Source organism: Littorina saxatilis, linkage group LG2 (assembly GCF_037325665.1).
Source record: "Littorina saxatilis isolate snail1 linkage group LG2, US_GU_Lsax_2.0, whole genome shotgun sequence".
NCBI classification, from domain to species: Eukaryota; Metazoa; Mollusca; class Gastropoda; order Littorinimorpha; family Littorinidae; genus Littorina; species Littorina saxatilis.
The window spans coordinates 56,984,835-56,997,777 of record NC_090246.1 but is presented as its reverse complement, the minus strand read 5'-3'; the positions used below and the strand labels follow the sequence as shown (position 1 = coordinate 56,997,777).

General features: G+C 42.2%; 1 protein-coding gene across 1 annotated transcript in view; it reads left to right on the top strand.

Moving 5' to 3' along the window:
* The window catches only part of LOC138959326 (noggin-1-like), a 35,671-nt gene that overhangs the window by 17,666 nt on the left and 5,062 nt on the right, over nucleotides 1-12,943 (top strand). The gene's annotated exons all lie outside the window — the stretch shown is intronic.

The following is a 12,943-nucleotide window of genomic DNA, read 5'->3' as shown; positions in this document are numbered from 1 at the left end:
TGTCTGCATGTCTGTCCGCTGTACAGCCATACCATCCGCCTGCACGTCCGTTCGTCTCTGGCTTTGTCTGTATACGTGAATGCATACGCGCCTGTCTGCTTGCCTGTGTTTATGTGTCTACGTGCATATACACGTGCGGGAGTTTTCCAATAAATGATTTGTAAATATTTTTGTGAAAAAAACGCATGCGTGCAGAATCGCTCCAATCTTCTTCCGGCGTCTCTTTGTCGGTCCATCTGTTTTTCTCGTTTCTGAAACTTCAAGCAAATGCTGCTTCCTAACCCAGCCAAGATAATAGAATTCTTGAAGGTTCTTGAACAACTTCATTTTAATTTGGGAATGTCTCGAACGGAAATTGCGTTAGAGTAACAATAAAAAAATTTAAAAAAAGAGTAACAATACAGCCATCTCTTCTACAGGTTTTTTCAACTGAGCTGTCTAAATTTTATAAGGGTTTTCTATCTTCTTTTATTATTATTTTGTTTTGGTGTGTGTGTGTAAGGGGGGGGGGGGGGGGGGGCTGGCGTCGTTTGTGCTCGAGGGCAGATTTTAAGTGAGCTGATCCTACTTCCAAATAAATATCATAGAAATAATGTGGTTCAGATGCGAAGATGAAGACAGCAAAACTCTGTGTGTGTGTGTGTGTGTGTGTGTGTGTGTGTGTGTGTGTGTGTGTGTGTGTGTGTGTGCGTAAATGTGTGTGTGTGTGTCAGTGTGTGGGTGTGTGTGTGTGTGTGTGTGTGTGTGTGTGCGTGCATATGTGCGTGTGTGTGTGTGTGTGTGTGTTTTGTGTGTGTGTATGTGCGTGCGTGTGTCTGTGTCCGTGTACGTGCGTGCGTGCGTACGTGTGTGTGTGTATGTGTGTGTACGCGCGTGCGTGCGTGCGTGCGTGTCTGTTGTGTGTGTGTGTGTGTGTGCGTGCATATGTGCGTGTGTGTGTGCGTGTGTACGTGCGTGCAAGCGTGTGTGTGTGTGTGTGCGTATGTGTGTGTGTGTGCGTGAGTGTGTTTGTACGTGCGTTCGTGCGTACGTGTGTGTGTGTGTGTGTGTGTATGTGTGTGTACGCGCGTGCGTGCGTGCGTGTGTCTGTTGTGTGTGTGTGTGTGTGTGTGTGTGGTGTGTGTGTGTGTATGTGTGTGTATGTGTGTGTGTGTGTGGTGTGTGTGGTTGGGGGCGTGTTTGTTTTGTCATCCTGCTGGCACTGAGTTGCGTACACATCAGAATGAATGTTGATTTATACTTCCGGCCAGTCTCTTGTGGGTTTTCTTTGAAGATACACAGACATGGATTGAGGAGAAAGGGGAGGGCCGAGAGTGTATACATGTTGTGCAATACAAGCAAAACATCACAGTGCAAAGCCACAACAAGATTGTTTCCGTAAAATAAAAATAACGCCTGAAGAGTTATAAAAGAGTGTGCACTTCCTGTGTTTTCAATACGCTTAAAACTGTGAACTTTCTATTTTCATCTCTTTAAGAATTTTTTGCTTTTGCTGCGGGAACAGAGAACACCAATTTTTTCAGTTTCACGGACTTCGTGAATAATAGGAATCATCTTTGCTAGTTAATTTAGCGTGTAAAAAAGAAAACGTTGTTGCAACTTAAAGGCACATTCTAGGTGTTTGTATAAGCGATCATATTCACCGTCACAGATTTGTTAAAGGCTTTTGTGAAGGACGGTCACTGGACCCACTGTTATATGGCTGTAGTACAATAATTGAATTGTTCACAAGTTATGCTGTATTGTCTTACAAACACGTCTTGAAATTCATGAGATGTGCAACCAGTGGACCAAAGACAGGACAACACAAAGGTCAAACAGCCTTACCGAACACCCGCGTCAATTCTTCAATTCCATTAGCCTCACTCGAGAGTCTTATATGCAAACTGATTAGCCCCGATCTTGGGTATGAAAATGAATCTGCATCTGTTTTTCCACGTTGAAAGAGCCGTTGCAATTTGCTGTCGGTACTCCCCACCTCAACCCACAATTCCAACAGACTTTTTTTCAAGAGCGTGTCATGTCATCTTCCAGAAGATCTCAGAAAAAGCATTCGGATTTACCTCACTATGTCCAATAATTTACCTACGTCCCGACAGTTAAAAGTGATGCGACTCGCCAAACGTTTGTTTTGTTTTGCTTTCAGTTAATTTAAAGATGTGGTGAAAATGTAACTCCAGATGTGAACGTGTTGTCACTGACGGATCAGCATTGGGTGTTGTGAGTTGTGTGGGGCCACCTGGAGAGCAGCCAGCTTCACAACGTTCGGAATGTGTTGCTTCTACAAGTATAGCACGGAGCGCACATACAGGAAAAGAAGAATTAGTTTATTTCCGCCCTCTCCTTATTTATTTTGTTTGTTTGTTTGTGTGTACCTCAGTTGCAAATAGACTGCTTGAACCCTATGTTTTCCTTTTTTTTTCTTGTTTGTTTGTTTGTTTGTTTGTCTTTTTAAATCTTAGAGCATCATTCTTTCAGTTGTCTTTGTTTTGAGATCGATTTCTTAACTGTGTTATCATTGACAAACACACATATAAAGGACACTTTTTAATTGTAATTACAATCACTTCTATCAATGTTTTCATTTTATTAAGAGTCGCAAACCTAACCTTGATTTAAAGCAATGTATAAGATAATTATCTACTGGTGTACCATGTCTGAATTGACCCATCTAGACTACAATCATAATAAAATTCATAAAATGCAGTGAATAATTTGGCATTTTAGATTATTTCATAAACCTTAACATTCAATTATATATTATTCAGTAAAACTGATTTATACTTAGGTTCAGAAACAGATATGAAGGCGGACGCTACCTGGCAATGCAGAACAAATTAATAACGAGGATTAAAAATAAGGCATGCTTGCCACAACAATGGGGCAGGGCATAGCGTAAGCACAACCGAGTGTGGCAAGCTTGTAACAACAATGGGGAAGAGCATAGCGTAAGCACAGCCGAGTGTGGCATGCTAGTAACAACAATGGGAAAGAGCATAGCGTAAGCACAGCCGAGTGTGGCATGCTTGTAACAACAATGGGGAAGAGCATAGCGTAAGCACAGCCGAGTGTGGCATGCTTGTCACAACAATGGAGAAGAGCATAGCGTAAGCACAGCCGAGTGTGGCATGCTAGTAACAACAATGGGGAAGAGCATAGCGTAAGCACAGCCGAGTGTGGTATGCTAGTAACAACAATGGGGAAGAGCATAGCGTAAGCACAGCCGAGTGTGGCATGCTAGTAACAACAATGGGAAAGAGCATAGCGTAAGCACAGCCGAGTGTGGCATGCTTGTAACAACAATGGGGAAGAGCATAGCGTAAGCACAGCCGAGTGTGGCATGCTTGTAACAACAATGGGGAAGAGCATAGCGTAAGCACAGCCGAGTGTGGCATGCTTGTAACAACAATGGGGAAGAGCATAGCGTAAGCACAGCCGAGTGTGGCATGCTAGTAAAAGAAGCGTCGCTTGCTTACATGATTTTAGCTATCATAGCTCCTTTTGCACATGCCATGTTTGCATGTCTCGGGGGATGGAGGGAGGGGGGAGGGGGGAGGGGGGGTGTATTGCTGATAGCTATTTTCCAATTTTCGGTCAAAAATCGAAAGAGCAAAATATCCGAAATCAAATGTACGATTGGAGAATCAGGAGCGAATATCGAAAATTCAATCTGTAAAAACAAAACCACGGTAAATATAACTATATTCCGTTCAATTTTGTTGGAAAGTTCAGTGGAGGGCTATAGGGAGACCTCAAGAATAAATACTGATTAATTGAACAAAAAGAAGATACAGGGCGTTTTGAAATTAGTAAAAACTAATGAGTTGTATACCAAAAGCAAAGCACAAGAAAGTAATTAGGAGGTATTTTTTAAACCACAACTCCTTCGTTTTCTTTTTTCTGAAATCCGTCCCTTGCCAGAAAGCCACACTGACTGTACTGTACAAGGTCATTTGGCAGAGCAGCATACAGAAGTAACCCTGTGCTGAACAATCTGCACGCTTTCTGAACTTCGAGCAGAAAAAATCCTGACGTCATGACTACGTCACACGGAGAAGCGCACGTGCTGTGACCAAGGTAGACGTGAAGGCAGTGACAGGACAGGCAACAAGACAATATTGTTCACCTTGTACAGAAAAGCTGGGAACTAAAACATGCTTGTTCTCAAGCCAGTCTGGCAGGCATAGTCTGCACGGGTTAAAGATACATTCTTCTCCGTGTTAATCTTCATGTAAATCACCACAGATCTTCCCAAGCTTGTACAAGGGGTAAGATAAGATATGACATACGCGTGTGATATATCAAAGGTACACCATGTTTTGTCTGACAGATCGTGTTCACAGCCACAAATCTGTCCGAGCTTTCACGTCGAATAAGAAAACCTTGCAACTGTACACATAGCCTGCGAAGAATCCATGCATAGCGTGGCTGCATTCTGTGTGGAGAAGGAAATGTTTCTAAAATAATGTATTAAATTGACATAGGTGTCTTAAACGAAATTATTTCAACACAAAATTCCCACTCTGCACAGGAAACAGCCATTGTGTAGATTGTTGGCACGTGTTTTAGCTGAAGGATGCTCTGACACCATGTCAAAACCCTCCACGGATCTGTTGTGGTCAACTGATGTTTGTTTAAGCGCGGGTTGATGGAGGATAAAGGCGAAACTGTGAGAGCGAAAGACTGGGGTAGGGTGTTGCGCTGCAGTGACGTAGATGCGGCGTCAGACAGACACAACATGCTATAATCAGCTGTTGTGACGTCGCCGCGTGTGATATAATTTGCTATCAGTCCTTGAGGACCGAGAGTTTACAACAACCTCTCTGCTATTAAAACTGGGGGAAAAAATTCCTAAGCGCGAAACTGCGCCGAAGAAAAAACAGAACTCGGGAAGAAGACTGCGACTGAAAGCGAAAAGGCACAGTCCGACTCATCGTGAAAGTGGTACGCACTATCTACGATCTGCCCACTCGGCTTTTGCATGGGATAAGAACATCAGTCCACTTGGACACATATAAAAAATGAACTTTCCGACTGCTTCCTGTGCTTTCTGTGTGAATTACTTTATTAGTTGCACAGATATAGTCAGGATGATGATTTCGGTATTTGTCCAACTGCAGAGATAGAAAATACTACATTGCTTGCTGTGTCATATCAGATTTACACGATTAATTTTTTAATATAAAAATGCGAGCGAAAGCGACCTTTTTAATATTTGAAAAAGCAGCGAGTGTAAATCTAATATGACCCAGCAAGCCATGATTGTAGTAGTCTGTTTATCCTACATACTGTACTTGCGTGTCTATTGCTACCAAACGTCTCACAGTCGAAGCACCTAAATTGAAGACGCGTCTGGGGGAACCTCAGTCGATCTCTTCCAAAACCTCGTCAAATCTTTGACGTCAAAACAAAATGACATCACTCTAGAAAGTTTATGTTGACGTGTACGTTCTCAAAATTCTTTCAGATGAAAAAATAAGCGCAAAAGTGTTCCCAGAATGCCGTTTGTCTCGGTGGGTCTGACATCATGAGCAAAGAAAAATCAGGTCCTTGTCTGATTAGTTTGACACGACCTCATTTATAAGATATACACACATGTGAGTATATGGTTTAGTTATCTAATGTGTGGTCTCTCTCTCACGTATGTAGAATAAATGGCCTTATCCCGTGGAAAAGCCTGGCCACATCCGACATTTCGAGCCGAAAAAATTATACGCGAAGGACAGGCCCTTTAGATGAATAAAAAAAAGATAAACATTCTCAATCGAGAGGCCTGAAGGTGATGATGTGGACAACTATGTGTAGACAAAACAGTCTATGTTGTTACGTCCCGTAATTCGCACTTCGTGAACGTGCAATTCTTCACATTCTTCAGCCGCAGTGTGTGTTCTTGCGCATGATGCAAAATCTGTGTACGCACTGAAGTTGTCTGCAACGTTCCTCGTTGAATCTGTCTCCCGATTGCGTTAGCAAAATTCATCATTCAGGGTAAAAAGCGACAAGAACCCAGCAGCCTTTAAAAAGTATGAAATAAGTGTTCTTCAGCACGATCTATATCTTATTTTCTAGTGGAAAAATTCCACACAATTTCACACGATAGTATAGTGCTCGAAACAACACGAAGAGATAATTTGAAAATCGTGTGAATTTTTCTAGCGGCAGAGACCCGTTTTGATTGTTTGGCACATATATAAAATTATGGAATAGATTGCATTAGCTTTCGTAACACTGCGTTTTGTCATCCCTTGAGCACTTTAAAAAGGGGATGAATTATTTTCTTAACAAATGTCATCAGTAGCATTTACGGCATTCATTAATCAAAACATGTCAAGAGAGCACAGTCAGCACCCAGGATTTTAATGTTTGGTATGTGATCAAGTGGAGGGGTGGTCTTACAAAAGCCATGTAAAAGCCTGGCCAGGTGTGAAATGGTGAGCCCAACTGTTTTCACAAGGAGTGTCCAGTCATATCATTGCTGTCTTTTGGAGAGAATTTTTTTTTGTGTTTTTAAAGAACGCGAGATGAACTAAGACAGACGGTGCGCCAATACGGTTAAATACAGTTATGCCCGTAATAGAAACAAAATCATAGCCTCATAATTAGGTTTTTTTAAGACAAGACCATGAAATAAATCAGTAGATAGGGTTTATACCGTTACTTCGGAAAACAATGTACATCATTACTAAACGTACTGGTGTGATCCGGGACTGGAGTGGCGGTACATTTTCATACCGTTTTTCCCTTTTTGGGGGGGAAAAAATCAAAACCACTTTAACGCACCGACGTGACCATAGCAGATACTGTATACTGTCTCCGGCCATAATTTTAGTCCTATAAGTCCGCGTGGAATCGTATTTTCATATTATTACTCCTTTTCGAGAACAAAAACACCACTATCTTGGCAGCCCCTTTAAAAACGCACACAAGATGTACTGAGAGAGATGAAGAGATAAAAAGACAGGGGGCGGATTTATTGCGGGGGTGCGCGTCGCGTGAGACCGGCGCACGTCATTACGAAGTTGCACGTGCCTTTCGTCACGACCCGTGCACAGTGCGCACATCACAAATAGCTAAACGATGTACGCTGCGGTTCAGGAAACGGAAACGTACGTGACTGCATGCGCAAAACACTGATGGGACGGGGGGTGAACAAACACTTGTGGTATTTTCGGTGGGATAGCTAAATTGGTCTCATTCCAAATTCTTATACGATAACCATTTAAGATTTTTCACAATATTCGTTCTTCTGATTTCAACTAATTAGCGGCAGCTTTTTTTTTTTTTTTTACATCTTCCTTTTTTGTGTGTGCCAGATTATAGCCTACTCCTCTCCCAGACCCATCTCTTTTTATTCCTGGTTTAAATTTTTATTTTTTATTTGATCTTTTAAAACAAGTTTTCTGGTATTTGTTTTCTAGCAAGTGGGGTATAACAGTCAAGACTGTGATTTTGAGAAAACAGGTGCATAAGATGCAACAGGATTTTGATTGACGACGTTGGCATTGTGCTCGTTTTAGTGCAAAAGCTCAAAAACGGAATTTGTTTAAAGGCACAGTAAGCCTCCCGTAAACCATCACAGCCGAGCTCCCCGAGCGTCTACATATAGTACAAGCATACTTCCATTTGAACGCTCACCGAACGGGAACATCCTGGCTGCTTTCTGTCGAGCGTGAGAAATTTTCAAAGAATTTATTTTCGTGGACTTGGCCTCAACAGCAATGGCGCCTCGTTTTGGTGCTGGACGGCTGTTATGAATACCGGAATTCACGCCCGGACAGTAAGCCTTCCCTAAACCATCACAGATACTCTCAGGCTTTTACACACATTACAAACACCCTTCCATTTGAACGCTCACCAAACAGGAACATCCTAGGTGCCCTACGTAAAGAGCGAGCAATTTTTAAAGAATTAATTTTGCAGATTGCTTTTTGGACCCATCCTGAACTCAGGTCAAACATGAGTTACTTCCCTTCGGGTCTCATTCTATCGATGTAAACTGGCGATAGCCGTGAATCGATGATTATCAAAATGTTTTTGGACCGTGGTGCGTTTTTGCGCTAGACCTAACTTTTAAAATCTAAATAATAAATTGACAGCTTGTTACACAAACATTCTTTAATCATAAAAGAATTCTTTTTTTCATCAAGACAAGATCAGTACAATTCGAAGTTGTGAAAGTTTGAAAAAAGAAAAGCCCGGAAGCAGGGTCACGCAAGGGTCGTAGCAGACGACGCCGGTTTATCAGTGCATATCGCCGTTCCTCTCAACAGTCAAAAGCCATCGCTAGAGTTCTTGTGAACCACAGCCGTTTGTTTCGTGCATAAAAACGTGCTATTGTAAATAGTCGCGTGCATGAACACTCCGCGCACTTTCCCAATTTTGAAGCTTCCGCGCATGTGAAACTCCCGCGCGTGGTGTATATGTAAGATGCGCGCGTGTTTTAGCAAAATGTGATGTGAAACTAGCGCGCGTGTCTTTGCTCGGTCAAATGTGAGACATTGAGACATTAACAACTGACACTTGTATATCCATGAAAACTGACACTGTATATCTATATATTGAACACGTCTTTATTACACAGACAAGTCGATAAAAACGAATGAAGACTTAAACCATGCGTATAAGAATATTTTGTTCACTTATTATATAACAGAAATTACAGAAATTTCGGGTGTCTGGTATCACAGTCACAGAGACTGCAGCAAAGGTACAAGAGGGGGGAAGTCACAGCATGGCCGGCAAATTTTTCCAGGCCATGGACTTGACGTATTCCTTCCTGTCGGTGCACGCGCGCAAGTTGTATGAGCCGAACCAGTAATTCGTGCGCGGAAGTTACAACCCGATATTGCGCGGAGCATACATGTATTTTACAAGCGCGGAATTTACATATGCGCGGAAATTACCGGCTGCGCTGACGACTACATTGTGAAAAAGGGAAACTGGATCACACGGGTTCACGATGGCTCAGGGGTAAGATAAACCACGCAAAAATAAATTCTTTGAAAATTGCTCGCTCTTTACGGAGGGCACCTAGGATGTTCTCAATCGGTGAGTGTTTAAATGAAAGGGTGTTTGTACTGTGTGTAAAAGCCTGACCGTATCTGTGATGGTTTACGGCAGGCTTACTGTGCCTTTAAACTTGAAAACGATATGAGGGCCAGGACAAAACAGTGGTACCTGTCATAAGAGAACACCATTGGGACAAGCATGCACTGAGTGTTATAACTAGAGCTACATGTGTCCTTTCCTATAAAGGGTCAGTTCACCTTGTTAGGGTCAATAAAACAAAAGAACAACAGCCGTCATCCTTTATTGGACTGGTTGGTCCGGTGTCAGAATAATGTGACTGGGTGAGACATGAAGCCTGTGCTGCGACTTCTGTCTTGTGTGTGGCGCACGTTATATGTCAAAGCAGCACCGCCCTGATATGGCCCTCCGTGGTCGGCTGGGCGTTAAGCAAACAAACAAACAAAATCCTTTATTGGGATTTGTCATCGCATGGTACAGGCACGTATGACGCGGCGTTTGATGCTTTCTTTACTTAAAGTCGAGTTTTGGGGTAGAAACTCTACTTCAGTAGAGTTAGAGGGCTATGACGTGCCATTTGATGCTTTCTTTACAAAGTCGAGTTTTGGGGTAGAAACTCTAATTCAGTAGAGTTAGCATCAAACGGCGCGGGGAAACTCTACTGACGTACAGTATAGAAACTTTACTTAAGTCAAGTTTCTGAAAAAACTCGCCTGAAGCCCAGTTCAGGAGAGTTTCTCAAACAGATAATGTGTCAGGCTTTATTTTTGGCTTAAAGTAGCATGTTTCATTGCGCATGGGCGTGAAGTGATATTTGAGAGATCACCGGTGCACACAAAAGTGAAAGAGAAAATGAGATTTGCAAATGACAGGATCGAAAGGGCCAATTCACGATTTACCCGGGCCACTGTTAGTAGTTGATGCGACCAAAAGAATATTGCGTTCCGTAGAACGCTTTGGCAACGTCACCCCTGTGCAAAAGTGGTTCACCAGCAAACTTCCATCTAAGCATTCGCGATCTCGAAGTCTGATTACAAAACAAAATGCATGAAATCAGCGAATCAGAGTGCTTGACACAAAATCCCTGATTATGTGCACTTCAGGCAGGTTTCCAGAAACTCTACTTAAGTCGAGTTTTTAAACTGTACTTCAGTAGAGTTTCCCCGCGCCGTTTGATGATAACTCTACTTCAGAGTTTCTACCCAAAAACTCGACTTTAGAAAACAAAGCGTCAAACGGCGCGTCATAGGCACGAATAGGACCGAGTTTGGGGCTGCTGCTGTACCTGAGGCAAGTAGAACAGGAGAGGAAGGGACAAGTGGTTTTTTACTTGAACAAAAATTGAACAAAAACAAATCACGACAATCTGTTAAAGTGATTTTAGTAACAGTTTTGGCACTGCAGGGTAATCATATTAAAGGCACAATCGTACTCGTGAAAACGATTTGACTCACGATCTCAGATCTGGCCAGAGTTATACACGGAACAACATTCTCTCTCTACTTGGATACATACCACAACTCAACATCACGACTGCTCCCCGTGCAGCGTAACATTTTTTGGATGAATTAATTCCCCACAAAAATTAAAATCCCGCCACAAACAGAAAGCATTGAGTTGACTGTACCCATTTTAAAGACCTGGCTAGCCCTGAGATGGTGAGTCCAAAAGCTCACACGAGTAGAATTGCGCCTTTAAAACTGTAACGGGAACAGTCGGTGAATGACTTCCCTGACTCTGAAACGGGAAGAATGAGGAACTTTCTGTATTGCATCCACCACAACCTGCCAGGGAAACAAGAAAAACCGCCTGTATTTTCCGGTGATTAATTTACCACCGTAAACAACTGTAACGTTGGTGCAGCATCCGTATCTTTTTTTATAATCCTGGAAGTTGGTTGAAGGAGCCAAGATAAACACGTACCATGACAAATCCTTCTTTTTATCATTATTTTTTCCATTTCTTCTGTGTTATTTTTCGTTGATGGCTTCGTTCCGGTTGCAGTACAAACATCGTCCAAATATATTTATTTATTTATTTCTGTCTCTATTTCGCGCGTACACACACACACACACACACACACACACACACACACACACACACACACACACACACACACATACATACAAGGAAACAGAAACACACACAAGGAAACAAAGAGAGAGGGGGGGAGAGAGAGAGAGAGAGAGAGAGAGAGAGAGAGAGAGAGAGAGAGAGAGAGAGAGAGAGAGAGAACCTCATTATCGTTTCACTCCGTTGTTTTTCCCTTATTGTTTTTATGCTGCCGAACTGTTTGCGTTTATGCCAAGCAGTGATTGTTGCTGAAGAGATTGTTGACAGTGTAGATGCACTTTTGGGCTGAAAACAAGATTAATTGTAGGGATGTTTTAGCATTTAGCCTTCATTAATTTCAGTTTCCTCCTGCGATTTATTTTTTGGCTGACATTCTCACCTTGCTTCGTTGAAGTTTAGTAACGTGAGGCCATTCTATGAACCCAACTGAAACGCTGGAGTGTGTCAGCGTCATTGTATGCACGTGTGTTTGCCTATGTTTACACTTTGATTAAAGGCACAATAAGCCTCCCGTTAACCATCACAAATTCTGTCAGGCTTTTACACACAGTACAAACACCCTTTCATTTAAACACTCACCGCTTGAGAATATCCTAGGTGCCCTCCGTAAAGAGCGAGCAATTTTCAAAGAATTTATTTTTGCGTGGTTTTTCTTACCCCTGAGCCATCGTGAAACCGTGTGATCCAGTTTCCCCTTTTCACAATGCAGTCGTCAGTTTGTAATTTGAATGCGGCTCGCTGTGAGCTTATCTGCAATAGCACCTTATTATATACCCCTGACTATGCACGAAACAAACTTAAACGGATGAGGTTCACAAGAACTCTAGCGATGGCTTTTGACTGTTCAGAGGAACTGGCGATGCTAACAAACCGTCGTCTGCTGTGAGAACCACGACCTTGCGTGACCCTGCTTCCGGGCTTTTCTTTTTTCAAACTTTCAAAACTTCGAATTGTACTGATCTTGTCTTGATGAAAAAAGAATTCTTTTATTATTTAAGAATGTTTGTGTAACAAGCTGTCAATTTATTATCTAAATTTTAAAAGTTAGGTCTAGCGCCAAAACGCACCACGGTCCGATTGTGTGAGGAGACAATCCGCAAAATTAATTCTTTGAAAATTGCTCGCTCTTTACGTAGGGCACTAAGGATGTTCCCGTTCGGTGAGCGTTCAAATGGAAGGGTGTTTGTACTGTGTGTAAAAGCCTGACAGTATCTGTGATGGTTTACGGGAGGCTTACTGTGTGTAAAAGCCTGACAGTATCTGTGATGGTTTACGGGAGGCTTACTGTGTGTAAAAGCCTGACAGTATCTGTGATGGTTTACGGGAGGCTTTCTGTGCCTTTAACCTATACTCTTTCAACGTAAATGTGTGCCTTTTTTAATTATCTCTGGCTGTCTGTCTATTTAGTGTTTGTCTCTGTCTCTGTCTCTGTCTCTCCCTGTCTCTGTGATGTCAAATTTGCATTGTACACCATTATTTTAAATATCAGGTTTAAACCTGCTTTTTCTTTCGAATACTGTTTCTTGTCGTCAAAGGTGCCAGATTGAATTTACTTGTGGCGTGGCATAGCCCCGACTTGTGGCGATATCTTTAGAGCCGGTATGCAGAGACTTTAGTCTGAAATAAACTGTACCTCTAATATAATAGAGTCTATCCCGGACTATTCTCTAAACTCGACTCCTGCATATTGCATACCAGCCCTGAACGCCAAGACGTGCTTTGTTATTCGATCATATCCTTCATACAAATTACTCTTTCTGAATATAAACAAAAATGTAGACGCAGTTTTAAGATGTTTTCACGTGCCTTGACTAACTAGCTGTTGCCTTATACATGTAGAGCG